The sequence below is a fragment of the Callionymus lyra genome, chromosome 8, assembly GCF_982586985.1.
Source record: "Callionymus lyra chromosome 8, fCalLyr1.hap1.1, whole genome shotgun sequence".
Classification (NCBI taxonomy): domain Eukaryota; kingdom Metazoa; phylum Chordata; class Actinopteri; order Syngnathiformes; family Callionymidae; genus Callionymus; species Callionymus lyra.
This window is the reverse complement of record NC_141825.1, coordinates 19333776-19349130: the sequence shown is the minus strand read 5'-3', so window position 1 is coordinate 19349130 and position 15355 is coordinate 19333776.

Below are 15355 nucleotides of genomic sequence, written 5' to 3'. Positions count from 1 at the left end.
TGGCCATTTTTAGGCAGTTTTTCTGTTTTTAAGAATTCCATTGGATGTTCTGTAGGTTTTTAGTTTTTTTCAGTTCAATAGCAAGGCTTCACTGACTTAAGACGTTTCTATTTGTTCAGGCTTTTCCTTGATTTTATGGAACTCATGTTGTGTTATCAGTTTTATCTTGACCTTTAAAATATATACTTTATTGAATATTGTTTTGATTGTTTAAGCGCTTTGTGACCCTGGTCTGGAAAAGCGTTATATAAATAAAAATTACTTACTTACTTACTGTAAAGTTTTCTAATGATATGACTTAATATTTGTTAAATTCTAAGAGCACAATTAATGACATCCGTTCAGTTACTGTGATTTTGTGAAGATCGAATAACAAAAAATGAATACATTTTTTTTTATTATATATTATAAACTTAAACATTTATACGTAAATCGTCCTTAAAAAAAACATTTGGAAGCGATTTTAACGAGTGCGATTAATCGTGAGTTAACTATGAATGTAATTCAATTAAACCGAATTAAAAATGTTATCCATTAAAAGTACACATTTCTTTAAGCTTATTTTTTAGTTAACTCTAGATTAATGTTGCTTTTGTCATCTTTTCCAAATGTAACTTTTAAAAGATGAACATTTTTAAAATGGATGAAATCTTGATTAATGGAACTCCACCTATAGTATACTTAAGATTGATCACTTTTTCTACGCGTGTAATGCCATTAATCAAGATTAAAAGTTGTTGTCACAATTTTGTATCAATATCAGATTCATGATCCAATTCAAATGAAGAAACATTTGGAACAGATACAAAAAGTCAAGAGTCAACAAGCAATTCATCAACATTAACATTTCATTTCAAAATTTCCGGATTTTTTTTACCCGTTTTCTGTTTTTAAGTGAAATTTGGAACAGAACAAAAAGTGAGATTAATCCAATGCTAACTATGACCTGCAAAGCTGTTAATAATGCTAATAATACTTGACTAAAATTGTCACAATTTTGGCATTTTTTTGTATTACATTTTGAACAGATTGTGATTAGCCTTAAATTAACTAGGATTAATTACTACTAAAACTTTAATATATGAACTGCCCTATTATATATTTATTGGGATCAAGAAATAATTGTGATTGTATTAAGGATCAATACCTCGCCTTCACATGGTCCTCATAGACTGTTTCAGTGAAGCTTCCATCTTTGAAAACTGATAATGGAATGAATAAAAAAAATGATGGTTGACTTTGATTTTCTCCTGAACACACTGGAAAGTGCACATTTGCAAAAGTAGAAAGAGGCAAAAGTACAGTAGAAGTAATGTCTAATGTAGGTTATTAGTGGCCTTGGATTGGAAAAAGAAATTCCAAGACCGCTACTTGACTTGCATTTGCAAGACTCTCGACAGCACTACGTTGAGAGTACTGTTATTTTCCTCTTTTTTTTTTTTTTTTCACCGGATGATTGCAACTGGGGCTTCGGTTCACTATAGAAACGCTAGATTGAAGGTCACGGCGTTCTGTGAAAAGATAAACCCAGTCCAAAAATGGGAACCTTTCAGTGTTTTGAAGAACCATCATAACAATCCTCTTATTTTATAATTCCCATTTATAATGAGGTAGTTTGGTGTACTAGGTCAAGAGTGGGCGGCGGGGTTTTATCAGCATGTGCGTTCAGTTTCGTCTTCCGCTCCCGTGGGTTCGCCCGAGACTTTTAGATCCGAGTACTAGTTTGAATGTTGAGGACACAAGTGGCCGACGGGGACAGTCAGAGATCCGCGTGTCGCCCAGGGTCCGCACTGTGCCCAGGTTTGGCCAAAAGAGTCACTGCCACTGCATCCACGGGTTTTCAAGAAGATTAAAAAAAAAAAAAAATCGGATCCAAGACAAAGTGGACTTGATGGAGTGGAAATCTCCTCCTGCCTCTGGAAAATCAGTCTGGAAACGTTGCCAGCAGAATCCTGCTCCTCTAAACATCCGAGTCAGATGTATTGTTCCAAGTGTATCTTTAATATTAACTCAATTTTATTCAGCAAACCAAACAGAATTGAGGGCACATCACTTAAACAAGTGTGTCGACAGCCACTGTATTTTATGTTTAAAAGTGAAAGTGCATTATCTGAGACAAAACAAGATACAATACATATGGGCAATTTCACCCACCAACATGACAAACAAGAACATAAGCACAAGATGGGAATCGATTATGGCAGATTATTACTACTATTGAGCGAGCGTTTAAAAAAACCACTGGGCGCTACAAATCATTCAAAGCTTTTCCACTTTTTGTAATGTAGGGTAAAAATATGGAGATAAAGCAACAAAATTAACAAATATGACTGTAAATATTGAAGTACACAGTGTCATATAATCCATAACACACTGAATATTTGCAGGTACAAAGACTCGATTATTTTATTTTACGCACACTTCATTCAACTATAAACAATAAAATAACTATGGTAAAAAAATAAAGTACAATTTGAAAGCCCAAAATGGATACAGCTCAAATACCGATACAGTATCGTATGAATAAATATAGCAAAATATTAATGTATCATCATTTTTAAACACCTTTCCAAGTTATAGTTTCTTCCTTTTGAAAGGCCAATTGTCCTTTTTGCTTCATAATATTTGGCTCTGATCTACCAAATAAATAAAACCTGGATTCCCTCTCAAACAAAGCAAAGTGCCATCTAGTGGCCTTCCAAAATTATGACATCAAATTAGATACAGTGTATTCACTAGAATGCTCATCACTATGAATGAGTACAACCGTCTTGCAAGCTGTCGGTTTTACAGGAACTCATGAAGTCCCTTGCTTCTTGCCCAAAGTAGCTGGAATATATACGCCACCCACCTGCTACCGAGTAAAGGAAACAAACAGTTGAAAATCGGTAGCAAAACGTGTTTACTGGAATTGTCTAAACTGTAATACTTTACCTTGACAAGCAACAATTAGATTTGAGGCTTTCTGGCTCGAACGTGGTGTTTATCTCTGTCAAGTCTTTCATGTCACAATTATGTGATTGGTTTTCTCACTTTTTTCCTCCAACTTTTTACAGTCTTTCTTTTTGAAACTCACAAGGTTTTCTGTTGTTTTTTTAAACCCATTACTTGTCATGTTATGACACAGATATAAGATGTTGCGTAAATTCAAAATGTATTTTTTTTAAAAAAGGAGTATCTGATTATCGTTGAGATTCTGTGTTCCCATTTTCACCGTGTGACAACTAAATATCATCCATCCAGCAGGGACTTCTATTGTCAAGGATGCAATAAGCGGAAGAGCACAGCTGCACTCTCATGACTTTGTCTCCCCAGTCGAATAAATCCTTCCTTAAAACGCATGGATCAATATTCATGTGCACCAGGGGTGTGATGCTATGCCAGTCATGTAATTCAATGCCACGCTATGTTCGCTCTGCTCATGCACGGGCTACATCTGTGTACCAGTCGCTAATTTCTCCATGCTCTCGTAGAGGAGATCCTTATCAATTCCAAACCACCATCCATCAACCCCAATTTTAAGCAGAACCCACCCTCTCCACGGCACACCAATATTTTCAGCCTGTAATTCGGCTAACTGGCTGCGAGCCCCCAGACAATTTTGTATTATAGCCCGCAGCTGGAGCACGCGACTCGCATTCGTCCATCACTGTTTTATTTTGGGATGACACAAGCCTGGGGCTGTACCAAGACATGCACCGGTGTTTATGACCATCTCTGACCTGTTGTGTCGTAGAGGACGCCGACCTTCCAACACAACAATAAAGTGGCTTTTTTTTTGCATACATGGATTCTCAAAGCCTTTCTGGGTCATACTTGTAACAGTCACATTAGTTTTTTTTTTCAAAGAACGTTTCTAAAAATCGGGATAACATTTTTTTACTTTTTGTTCAGTGTTTTGCAAGAATTCCTGAAAACATATTTTTGGGATATCCCTAATACACTATGGTGTAAGTAGGGACCCTAAATGTAAAATAAATTAGCTTCTTTTTTGACCTACTAGTTTACAACTAATGTCAAACTTCAACTCTCCTGACTTACTCACTTGATTTAATTGTTGAAGTCTTCTTCTCCAAGATAAGTCCCTCATCATGACCGTGTTTTGAACAAATTACTTTATAAAGTTCTCCCCCCTCTGAAATCTCAGCAAACAAAAGGTTACGAGAGCAGAGTCCATTATGACCTAATAATGGGCTTCACTCCTGCGTCAGCGAATAACTCCCTGATTCTTACTTTGTACAGGAGTCCCTTGGAGGTGGAGACTTCCTGGATTGATGGCATCACAAACCTCAACGTTTGACCAATCAGAGGAGAGTGGGTGTGGTTATGACTTCTTTACATCTAGCTAGGGGCAGAGCAGTGAACACAGGAAGGAGTTAGAATCATGTGGGTCATTAGGGTGCCAGACCTGGAGATGGTCATTAACATCTAGAGAGGTTTATTGGCTCTTACTGTGAAGCCATGCATTACCATCACATGATCCCAGGTGTGGATGTTTTGGCACCGTCTGAGAGAGAGAGAGCTGAGTAAAGCATGTTAAGTTCCTCAGAGGTTATTTCCGATAGCTCCACCTCAGAGAAGGATTCTCCAGACTAGTAAAGTTTACTGTCCTCAAAAGAGTGTCCAGTTACATTTAATTGGAGATGGACCACCAACTGGCTGTCCTTTTGTTGAGCCATATGCTCGTAAAGCATTGTTGTTTTCTTTCCCCAATGTACAGGTCTGGGCATTCCTCACAGAACAGACCACATCGCTCCATTCGTGCCAAGGACGGAGCAGCTTCTTTTATAGGCTTGAAGTGAACAGGAATCTGGCATTTGCCATAGACCAGCAATGGAAGATATTACAATGTTAAACCAAAGGTTGTTATTCAAGTGAAATAGTCCACCCAGTGTTGTCATACATTTAAAAAAAAAACTGTGAGAGTCTATAATACTTTTATTTTCCCTATGTTACATTTCTTTTGGCACACCCATTGGGGGGTATACAGGGGTGGAAGACGATGGATCATCATCATCAATTACTCTGGCAGATGTCACCGATATTGTCAGTTACCCTACGGTCACAGGGTCTGTGGGATAGATGAGATCTATCCAGAAATCAAAAAGCTTCAGGGATGACATGGCATGACACTCCTCTTCATCGTGAGCGACCCTGCCCCGGGCATGGCGTTTCACCCCTTTAAACAGGGCGAGGATCAGGAAGTGGGAAAATATGCTGGAGCATTTTTTTGTATGTCCGTTTCAGTCACAGCGCTAGAGAGAGGGATCAGAGCGATGACATCTTTGACGTATTTTTAATAACGGTTCGGGACCATTGGCTCACACTTCACATAGTATATTAAGTGGTCGTCTGTATACATGTACTATTGTTGTTGTCCTCGAGGCCGTTATTGGTCTCAAGACCACTTATCCGTGGTTTAGGTATTGGCGGTCTACGGTCTTGTTATTGTCCTGGTCTCTGGTTCTCCCAGTCTTTGGTCTAATAATGGTCTCAAAGCATAATAAAGTGTGATTATATTCCCAAGATTTTATCAATATAATGCTTATGTTCTTCAACTTGAGCAAATTCTTGTGTTTATTATGTGGGTCTCGTCTTGGTCCCTGTCTAGGTCCCCGTCCGGGTCCCCGTCTCAACCCAGTCGTGGCTGTGCCTTGGTCCTGTCTCCACTTTCCCGTCTTGGTTGTGTTTTGGGTCTTTTTCATTTGAGGAACATTTTATAGGAGAAATGCAATAGCTAGCTGACACTTAATACAGTTTTCCTACAGGGATCCTTTGAGAAGATTTTATCATTATAATGCTTATGTTCTTCAACTTGAGCAAATTCTTGTGTTTATTATGTGGGTCTCGTCTTGGTCCCCGTCTGGTTCCCCGTCCCAACCAAGTCTCGACTGTGCCTCGGTCCTTTTTTCTACTTTTTCATTTGAGGGACATTTTATAGCACAAATGCAATAGCTAGCTGACACTTAATACAGTTTTATTATATGCTGCTCCTGTTTATAAAAATAAACAGGACAGAGGAAACCGTAAATCAAAGACGCTGAACATGAATGTGAGAATTCCTCGTATTCTTGACTCCAGAAGTCTAAGATTGTAAGTTTTGGAGAAGGCGCATGCCATAAAAAAAATAATCAAAAGTAAGCCCCAGCGGGTGATGGTTTTATTGATGCATTCAGTTTCAAATTAAATGTTGTTCATATTGCATCTCTTATGTTTTTTTTATTCACGGAAAAAAAAAGACAACTCAATTTAGAAAATTCATTATAAAACAATGGCAGATACAGGATTCATTTGTTGGTGAATACATTATTCATGTTTAAAAGGTGAGAACCTGATTTGTGTTAGTTAAATTAATAAACAAATGATCAAAAACAGCTTCGCTCACTGAGCTATGGTGGGTACAAGAGGATTGTGGCAAGATCTGGCAGAATGGATGTGAGGTGGAAAATCAATTCCCGTTCATCCACACTTGGCAACCAAGGCGCAGGATGAACAAGAAGGGTGTCATTAGATGATAAAGAAATTCACCCTTATTGGTATTTCAGACTCGGATGATAGATTATGGGATATATACACGTTCCTTGTCTCAATATTCAATGACTAATCGATCGTTAATGGAGACATTAGCCTCACATCAAACGCAACCAGCTCACTCGGAGGGAGATGCGAGGATCTTTGCTTTGAACTCAAGTGGCAAGCATGACTGCAAATCAAATCCAGCCCTTTATCATGTTGTTTCACATGGTAGATTCAGCGTGACTGCCAGCATGGAAGATAGCAGCGGCGGCAGCGGCTAATTCAATCACAGACTAGACCGCGCCGAGAGGGATAGTCAACTCCAGGGTTGACGCACTTATCTTATGCGATAAAACGTACACTGTGGAAAAAAACTGTTTAAAAAAATAAAAAAGAGGAAAATATATAAATAAATATATCATGAAAAAGACTTGCATCACGTCTCCCTCACATATAACTGAGAGCTGAAGGGCATTAAGAAATCACAGAGAAGAAAGCAGCCAACCAACATTAGAAAGCTTCATTCGTGATTAATAATTGACTGCATCTACTGGCTTCACTCAGAGACTAGCGGCTTGTAGAGCTAAAGGTTGTAGCCTTGGAGCGCTTCAAACCATCTACCTTTGAATCTCTGCTCGCAGACATAAGGGATGCTGGGATGGAGAGGGAATGGAGGTTTCATAATTTAGTTGTCGAGTTTCTCATCATTGTCCAGACAAACTAGAGCAGAAAACAAATCTTAGCAAAGTCGGGCAATACTTAAATCTTTAACACGACATGTTTCTTTCAAAGTATTGAACAGAGGAGGAAGTAAGAAAGTGCACTGCTGGATATCATAGAATATTTACGAAGCTTGTTCAACATTAGAGTAACAACAATACCCTTGATATATTAGCACATATTGGACTGTCATTTAAAATGTCGTATTTGATTCTTAACACTCTGGATCCTGAATGTTTCATATTCAATTCAAACATGCATTTAAAGCTCGACATTGACATCAGCAGCTAGCTCCACAATAAAGAAAGCTGTCAATACTATATATACAATACAATGTATAGGAGCAAATGGTAAAAATAAATACACATTTTCTTCTTTGTCGCTAAGAAGTGGATTGTAACGATGCCTCAGCAGTTCAAAATGCATGGGGATAACGCTTTTTTGACTTCCTTTGGAAAGATAAATAAAAAAGAAATGAATCTTGATATTTAACTGGCAAAGAAAATGAGTGGGTTTTTTATATGTTACAAGGACATCACTGGGCAGATTACTTTTGCATGAATATAAGAAGCTTAAAGAATGTGTTTTGATCTAGAAAGTGTGAGCTATATATATATATATATATATATATATATATATACTGTATATATACTGCGTAGAGTACATAGTTGAAAATTGGACAATCTGCAAATGTATCGTGGACAAAAAATCTAATGTATACAATTAGCTCATACAGTTAAATGTGCTGCATTTTTCTAAACAACATTTTGAGAATAATATTTTGGTCAAAGCAATTGTACATATTACTGACAAGTATACACTGTGCTGTGCACTTTTTAACGTAAAAAGTTACATTTTCTATTTGATAAACAAGTTATTCATTCATCTACAACTTGACGCAGTTTTATTTTGAATATCACTATAGAAATATTTCTGCCAGAAATAAAGAATTGAATCAATAATGTTTACTCTGTTGGTAAATTTCCCTTTTTTTGTAAACTTTTAAAGTTCAGTTCACCAATTTTAAAATAGTCAAATTTGAAAATATCAAAAGTTTACCTCTCTAAGAATGAACTATTCGTTCATTCATTTTATGTTCCACTTGTTTCCTTAAGGGGGTCGCGAGGGGCTGGAGCCTATCACACCTATTTCTTCGGGCGTGAGGCGGGGGACATCCTGGACAGGACGCCAGTATGTTGCACGGTACACAAAGACAGACAACCATTCGCGCACACACAATTTCCCCAAGTTCCCAATCTACCTCTGTGTGTTTTTGGACTGTTTGAGGAAACCGGACGCAACACAGGGAGAACATAGGCTTTCAAATAAAGACACTGTATCATAATACTGTTAGGTTAGGTTAGGTAGAACTTTATTGATCCCTAAGGAGGTCTCCTTCGGGAAATTGTTGTTTTTTTTCAAAATTATCCACAGCAAATACAGCAATTTTTCATTAAAAAAAATAAATCAAAATAAAACAAGAACAAGAACAAAGAGAAATAAAGAAAAAGAACAAGATGATACAATCTAAGTCTGAAGATAAAGATAAAGAACATAGATCAAATAAAAATAACAAAGGATACAAAGACTAACCTAGAACAGAACATCATGATACTTTTACTCCATTCCTGCCCCCGAACTCAGAATTGTACAATTTAATAGCCTGTGGAATAAATGAGTCCTTGAGTCTATTTGTTTTGCACCATTTTGTATTATGTATTTTGTATTACCATTATGTATTGTTTTGTTCAATACATAGTGAGGCTGTGTGTCTTAATGAGGCCTCATAGACTTATCACTATCATTTGGTGAAACTGTCAATACGTTTTTGTTGTACCTAAATCAGAGCACTTCAGCACGACTTCTATCTGTAAGTGATTATTAATGTAAGCCCTTAAGCTAAGCAGGCACTTAACTCTCCCTTGTCAGGTTAATAACTGTTCAAAAGTAGCATTGAGTGAAACGCTGAGGGGGGAAAGAAGAAAGTACAATCTATAATCGAGCTTCCTTGTTGTCCGTTTTATTTTGGCCGGCAGAGATGCAAAACAAACAGAAATGATGGAACAGCGCGCTAATAGGATTTGGCACCAACATCCGCTAATCGGTAGTTTGCCGAGTTGCTTAAGACGCCTAAAAATAATGGCGCCGAACAGAAGTCGCTTCTCTTATTGAATAAAAAAGCCCAGGATTAGACCAGAAAGACAAGGCTATTAGAAAGTGTGAGAAAGAGTCCAGCTCTTTACTCACAATCTATCATTTATGGTGAACATTTATGGGGGCCTCCACCCACCTTGTTCCTCCGGAAAAGCAGCGAAGAGCCATTTCTGGAAGCGTCACGACGCTGACAGCAGCAGCAGCTTGTAGTGCGTCGGCATCCATGGGGCCCCCCCGAGGACACTTTCCCCTCATCAGGACCTGAAGGCAAAAAGCAGTTAGAGTAGCTCGATAAATATGAAGACATTTCTCCGATGCATTGCGTACAGCTAATTAGATTTGATCTGTGATCCCCTCAAGGCCTCTACCACCTACCGCTGCATTTAGCCTGTGCAGGAGACGTTGCAAGACTCGCAACTGTGTATTAATAGAGATATTAATTATGGAACAATGAAGGGAGCCAGGCATAGGAATTACCGACGAAAATAATCAGGTGACGGGACAAGAAAAAAAAAAAAACAAGTTGTGATGCACTAACTGGAAGGATGTTTAGCATTTTTATTTGGGCTGTCTGACATCTATTAGAGACGATAATAAGGTTCAGCAGTACGTGCATGATTCCTGTAGGATAATATTTACAATATATGATCCCCAATAGATACATTTTGTTTAGACATTTATTGCACATGGGAGCAGTAAAAAGCTTCGGAGCAGCAAATCAAACAGCATGGACGAACATGGACATCATTTGGGGGAGTGATTAGGACGTCTCGACAAGACTTTCCGCACAACTTGACTGTCTGGATGTGTAGTTTAACCTCTCTACTGGGAGAAAAAAAAAACTCTGGCACCTTGTACACACAATCTTTTAGTTCATACATAATGCAGCATATGAATTATCTACCCCTCACGTACAGCGAAAAAATTGGGGCAGGTTGGTCTTCCAAATGTATCCAGAGCCAACGTAATGTGAGGAGCGAAGACATTCAGGAGAGGTGTGCTTGGGAAACTTTTAAGGTTTTTTCCTGACTCTACTGGGAGGAGACCTCAGAGCAAGTTGGAAGGATCATGTATCATACTTGACCTGGAAATACCTTGGTACATATGCACTTGAGGAGGCTTATTGGTACAAGATAAAGGGATGCCACAACCTGATCTATGATAAGAACTAAAGTATTGTAACTGAGAAATACTCTTGGCCTCTAGGGGGTAGTATATCAACATGATATGTTGGCTCAGTTGGTAGTCGGCCATCTTGTTCGTATTTGTTTAAAATGTTTGGTTTACTACAGTGGTTGGACTTTAATCCCTGTTCATATTCCTGTAAATCTGAATATTGTATATTTATTATTATCAAGCTTACAATATTATTATTATATGAGTAAGCTTATACTGTCACACTTGTTAGTCAGTTTGTTATCTATTGTAGCTCATATTGTGTTTTTGTGCATTGCTGGAGGGCTCCTTAATTAAATACGTAATCTGACACAATAGGACCACTACATTATAAAGCGCAATAATAATGAAAAGGGTTTATGTCATATAAAAGGCGCACCAGATCATAAAGGGCATTAAGTGCCGGTTTGATATTACATTGGTGTAACTACTTACACATGTATAAATTAACTTGCCAAATATGTTCCATTTTTTTTATTTAGCATCCGTCTATAAAGGTCTTCTTATACCTGGTCTTGTGCTGGGCTAAAGCAGTCTTGACTGTCTGAAAACCACAAAGATGCACTGTGTACATGTTGCACCAGATTATAAGGCTTAATATCAATGAACGGGTCTATTTCCATATAACGCGCACTGGATTATAAGGGGCATTAAACCTGGTGTGGCTTCATAGTATTACTCTGGAGACTCGCTGAGTAATACGATGGAGCCTCGAGGTGCGACTTAAGGAAGTCATAATCAAACATTTCTATAGAAGTGCTGTGTACCTAAAAAAAAACGGTTCGAGGTCAGTGAGCACAACTGGAATGAATACATTAAACATCAGATAATAAGGCACACTGACAATTCTTGAGAAGATTAAAGAATTTTAAGTGTTATTCTTAGTCCGAAATGTACTTTACGGAAGGTTATGAGCAGATTTATTTCATGTTGAAAGTGTGATCAAAGGAATAGAATAATGTATTTTCCCTATCTGAAGGTCTCTTGAATGTAGCACGGGTGATTCTGTCCGCAGGAAATAAGCAACTCCAAGTCGACTTTTTAAAACAAAAAAGCAACCATTAGCAGCATCATTCAGTTTTAGTCTCAGTTTTAGTCGTTGACTGCGTTTTCACTATGACAGAGCCACAGGAAAGATGACAGTAAAAACACATTTTATACAAAATTAAGAACGTCACTGGGTGTCTAAAATATATATATAAAAATAAATTCTAATTGGATAAAGGGAACAAAAATACCAAAAAATATAGATTCTTCTAAAAAAATAACAGATTTAAGGAAATATATTTGAGTGTTAAGGCTAAATTTATTTACCGTATTTTGATTCCACATTTTCATTACAGAAATATTTGTGCTTGATACACCATGTATGGTGGAGTCTGTATTTCCATTTTGCAAAACAGTTGGGAAACATGGCCTAAGAAAGTCAGGATATTACATCACAAAATGGAATCAACACTCTTCCCCCTCGATTAATTATCCTTGTAGACACCACTTCTCATTTTTTTTATTTAGCGGTTCAAGGGTACGGCCTGTGAGTGTAAACACAATGATGTGCTAATTACAACGCCGGGCAGATTATAGCAGACCCATCTGAGAATATAAATATAACCTAGATTTCCCTAGCTGTGGAAACTAATAATTTCTTCTAATGTTTTCCCAAAGAGTGCGAGACCACAGAAAGAGACGGCGCTCATTATTAATCATCGTGTTCTTAATCAATTTAGTCTCATGAAGCCGGTCCTTTGGGCTTTCATTTTCCCGAGCAGGCATTTCCAATGATAAGTCCGTCTTAAGGAGATAAAGATTATCCGGCTCCTTCATGTGAGATCTGATGTTCGTCTCTAATGGATATGATGCTCCAGTGTGGTCCAATAATGTGTGGCTACTTCATGCCTGATTGCACTTCCATCCAGGGCACTTGGAGTCTGAAGGACTTGGGTACCTGGACACAAGGCCAGGCTTTACAGGCTTGTGCTGTGCCACTAAAAAACAGGTTTGGAATCGTGAAGTACAGCTAATAACACTAAAGAGCTACAGGTGGGCAGAGGAAAGAATCACAAACAAAATAAATGAGACTGTTAATTATAGAGTGCAGATTATTTTGACCCTCATCATAATTATCGTTTGCATAAATGACGCTGCGGTTCATGATTTCGTTTTTCAATCTGTTCGGAGAATTGGGGTTTTCTATTTTATCGGGGAGTCTTGGGGAGCTAAGTGATTAAATATGTTTTAAATGAAGGTGATGAACCCGCTCACAGATTTAAGAAGGCTCTTAAACGCCCGTTTTCTGTGGTCCCACTCCCTTCGTCATTGGCAATATTATATAATTTGTGTCGTATTTATTGTTACCGTCTGAAAAGACAATTAAAAGAGATTGTATTTTATCTTGTCTGCAACTCTTGACAAGTGAAGAATCTTGTAATTTCTACAAGTAACTAGTAATTTCTTTCTTTTTTTACTACTAGTCCTCCTATTTTATTCCCCTTATCCATTTGTCAAAATAATGCAGATATTAAAAGGCTTGAAGGGACTATGGGAAAAAATAGTGGTCCGTGAGACATTTGTTCCTGGGCCACACAGAAAGAAAATAATATGTATTTAACTATTTATTATTACTGCCTGAAAGGTGTTGCATTTTGAAAAAAAGACCATGTTTTCTCTTAAATAACATTAGCATGTGAGTCTTGACTAATAAAAATGAGTAAAACACAAACTCTTTAGAAACTAAACTTCTGTTTCAAAGTCCTCATGACATTAACATAATGTTAAAAAACAAACTCGCACATTGGCACAAAGTCTCTAAATGCTAGGAGAAACAGTCATATAAAAGAATATCGTCGCATACAGTCAAATATACATGCTTGTTTACTTGTTGTAATCAGTCTAGAGCTCTTGATTCAGCGTTATGGTGAGATGTTTCTTCCATGCACGTTTTTTGCAGGTAATGCTATTGTATTTTTACTTTTTTTCTATCTCAACATTGGTCTGTGAATATAATTCTGACATTTAACCATTCCGTGGTACAAAAAAATAAATAAAATTGGGGACCCCCCGTCTCCAGTCCATCAGGCATTTGTTAGCAGGCTTCAGAGAAAGAAAAAAACATTTTATATAAAATATTGGTTATGATTATTTCCGTCTGATAGTGTTATCGTTTTGAAAAAAAGATGGTATTTTAGCCTGTGACTCCTGACGCCAATAAATAAACCTGTGAACTAGTGAGTAAAACACACATTTTATAAAATGTATTTGTAATGTTTTGTACTTAGGAAAACCACCCAGAGTGGAACGTTTTGGTTCAATCTCTGCTTTTGAATGATGATTGGCTCGTATTTACTACTTCTAGCAAAAGCAAACAAATGCCGCCACAGCTGAAGGTGAAGTGACGAGATGAGATGAGCTACTTTAAGCCAGACACTTATGATCGTACCACGAGTGCAGAAGTTTAAATACCTTGAGATCTGATTAACCTTGGAAATGTTTGACTCTCAGCGGTTATTTAACACAACTGGTCATTATCCGAGAGCATGTGGGTATTTCAACTTGAAGACCACTACTGTTGGACTGGTAAAATACCACTGTTCTCATTCTTGGTCTGTAAGGTCTATTGTCTTAATATTGTTTTGGTTTGGGTTCTCTACGTCTTGCCCAGGCTGTAATAGTGATCTTTAAGCATGTAATTTTTACTGCTTGATGAACTTTACGCGACAAATATTGGCATACTTCCTTGCAGTCTACTCCACTAACATCAATTAAAGGACTAGACTGCTGTAAAAGGTCATAGAGAAATCAGGGACCACTTCCACTTTTACAAGGGACATGGGACGAAAACTGTAATATATTAGGCATGTAATAGTGGTGTCAACGTTCATAATTTTCCTACATGTGTAACTATGGCTTCCAACAGTCATGTACCAGGTAACACAACGGAGATTTGTGATCTCCGAAATACTATCTTACTATCGCAGTTGCGCTATAAAGCCACTAGAGTGGTCCGTCTCTGCACTGTGAGTCACTTTAGTACTACTCTGCATGTCACCCTAGTATTAGACTGTGAGGCTCAATAGTATTACTCCAGGAGGCTTGATAGCATTACCCCAGGAGGCTTGATAGTATTACTCCAGGAAACTTGATAGTTTTACTCCAGGAGGGCTGATAGTATTTCTCCAGGAGGCTTGATAGTATTACTCTAAGGGGCTTGATATTATTACTCCAGGAGGCTTGATATTATTACTCCAGGAGGCTTGATAGTATTACTCCAGGAGGGCTGATAGTATAACTCCTGGAGGCTTGGTAGTAATATTCTAAGGGGCTTGATAGTATTACTCCAGGAGGGCTGATAGTATTACTCCAGGAGGCTTGATAGTATTATTCTAAGGGGCTTGATAGTATTACTCCAGGAGGGCTGATAGTATTACTCCAGGAGGCTTGATAGTATTATTCTAAGGGGCTTGATAGTATTACTCCAGGAGGGCTGATAGTATTACTCCAAGGGGCTTGATAATATTACTCCAGGAGGCTTGATAGTATTACTCTGTGAGGCTCGGAAGTATCACTCCAGGATGCGGATAGTATTCACGAGGCGCCTGATTATGGCAGGCATGTGAATCCGAACTATATTTCATTTTAGGCTTTTCATTTTAAAACCTCTAAAAGTAACAACAAACACTTGTGTACTATTGTCATTCTAATCGTATCTTTTAATAATCGTTCATAAAGATGAGTCGTTGCTGACAAAGAATCAAAACTTTCAATCAACTTACAATTAATAAAACCTGTACAC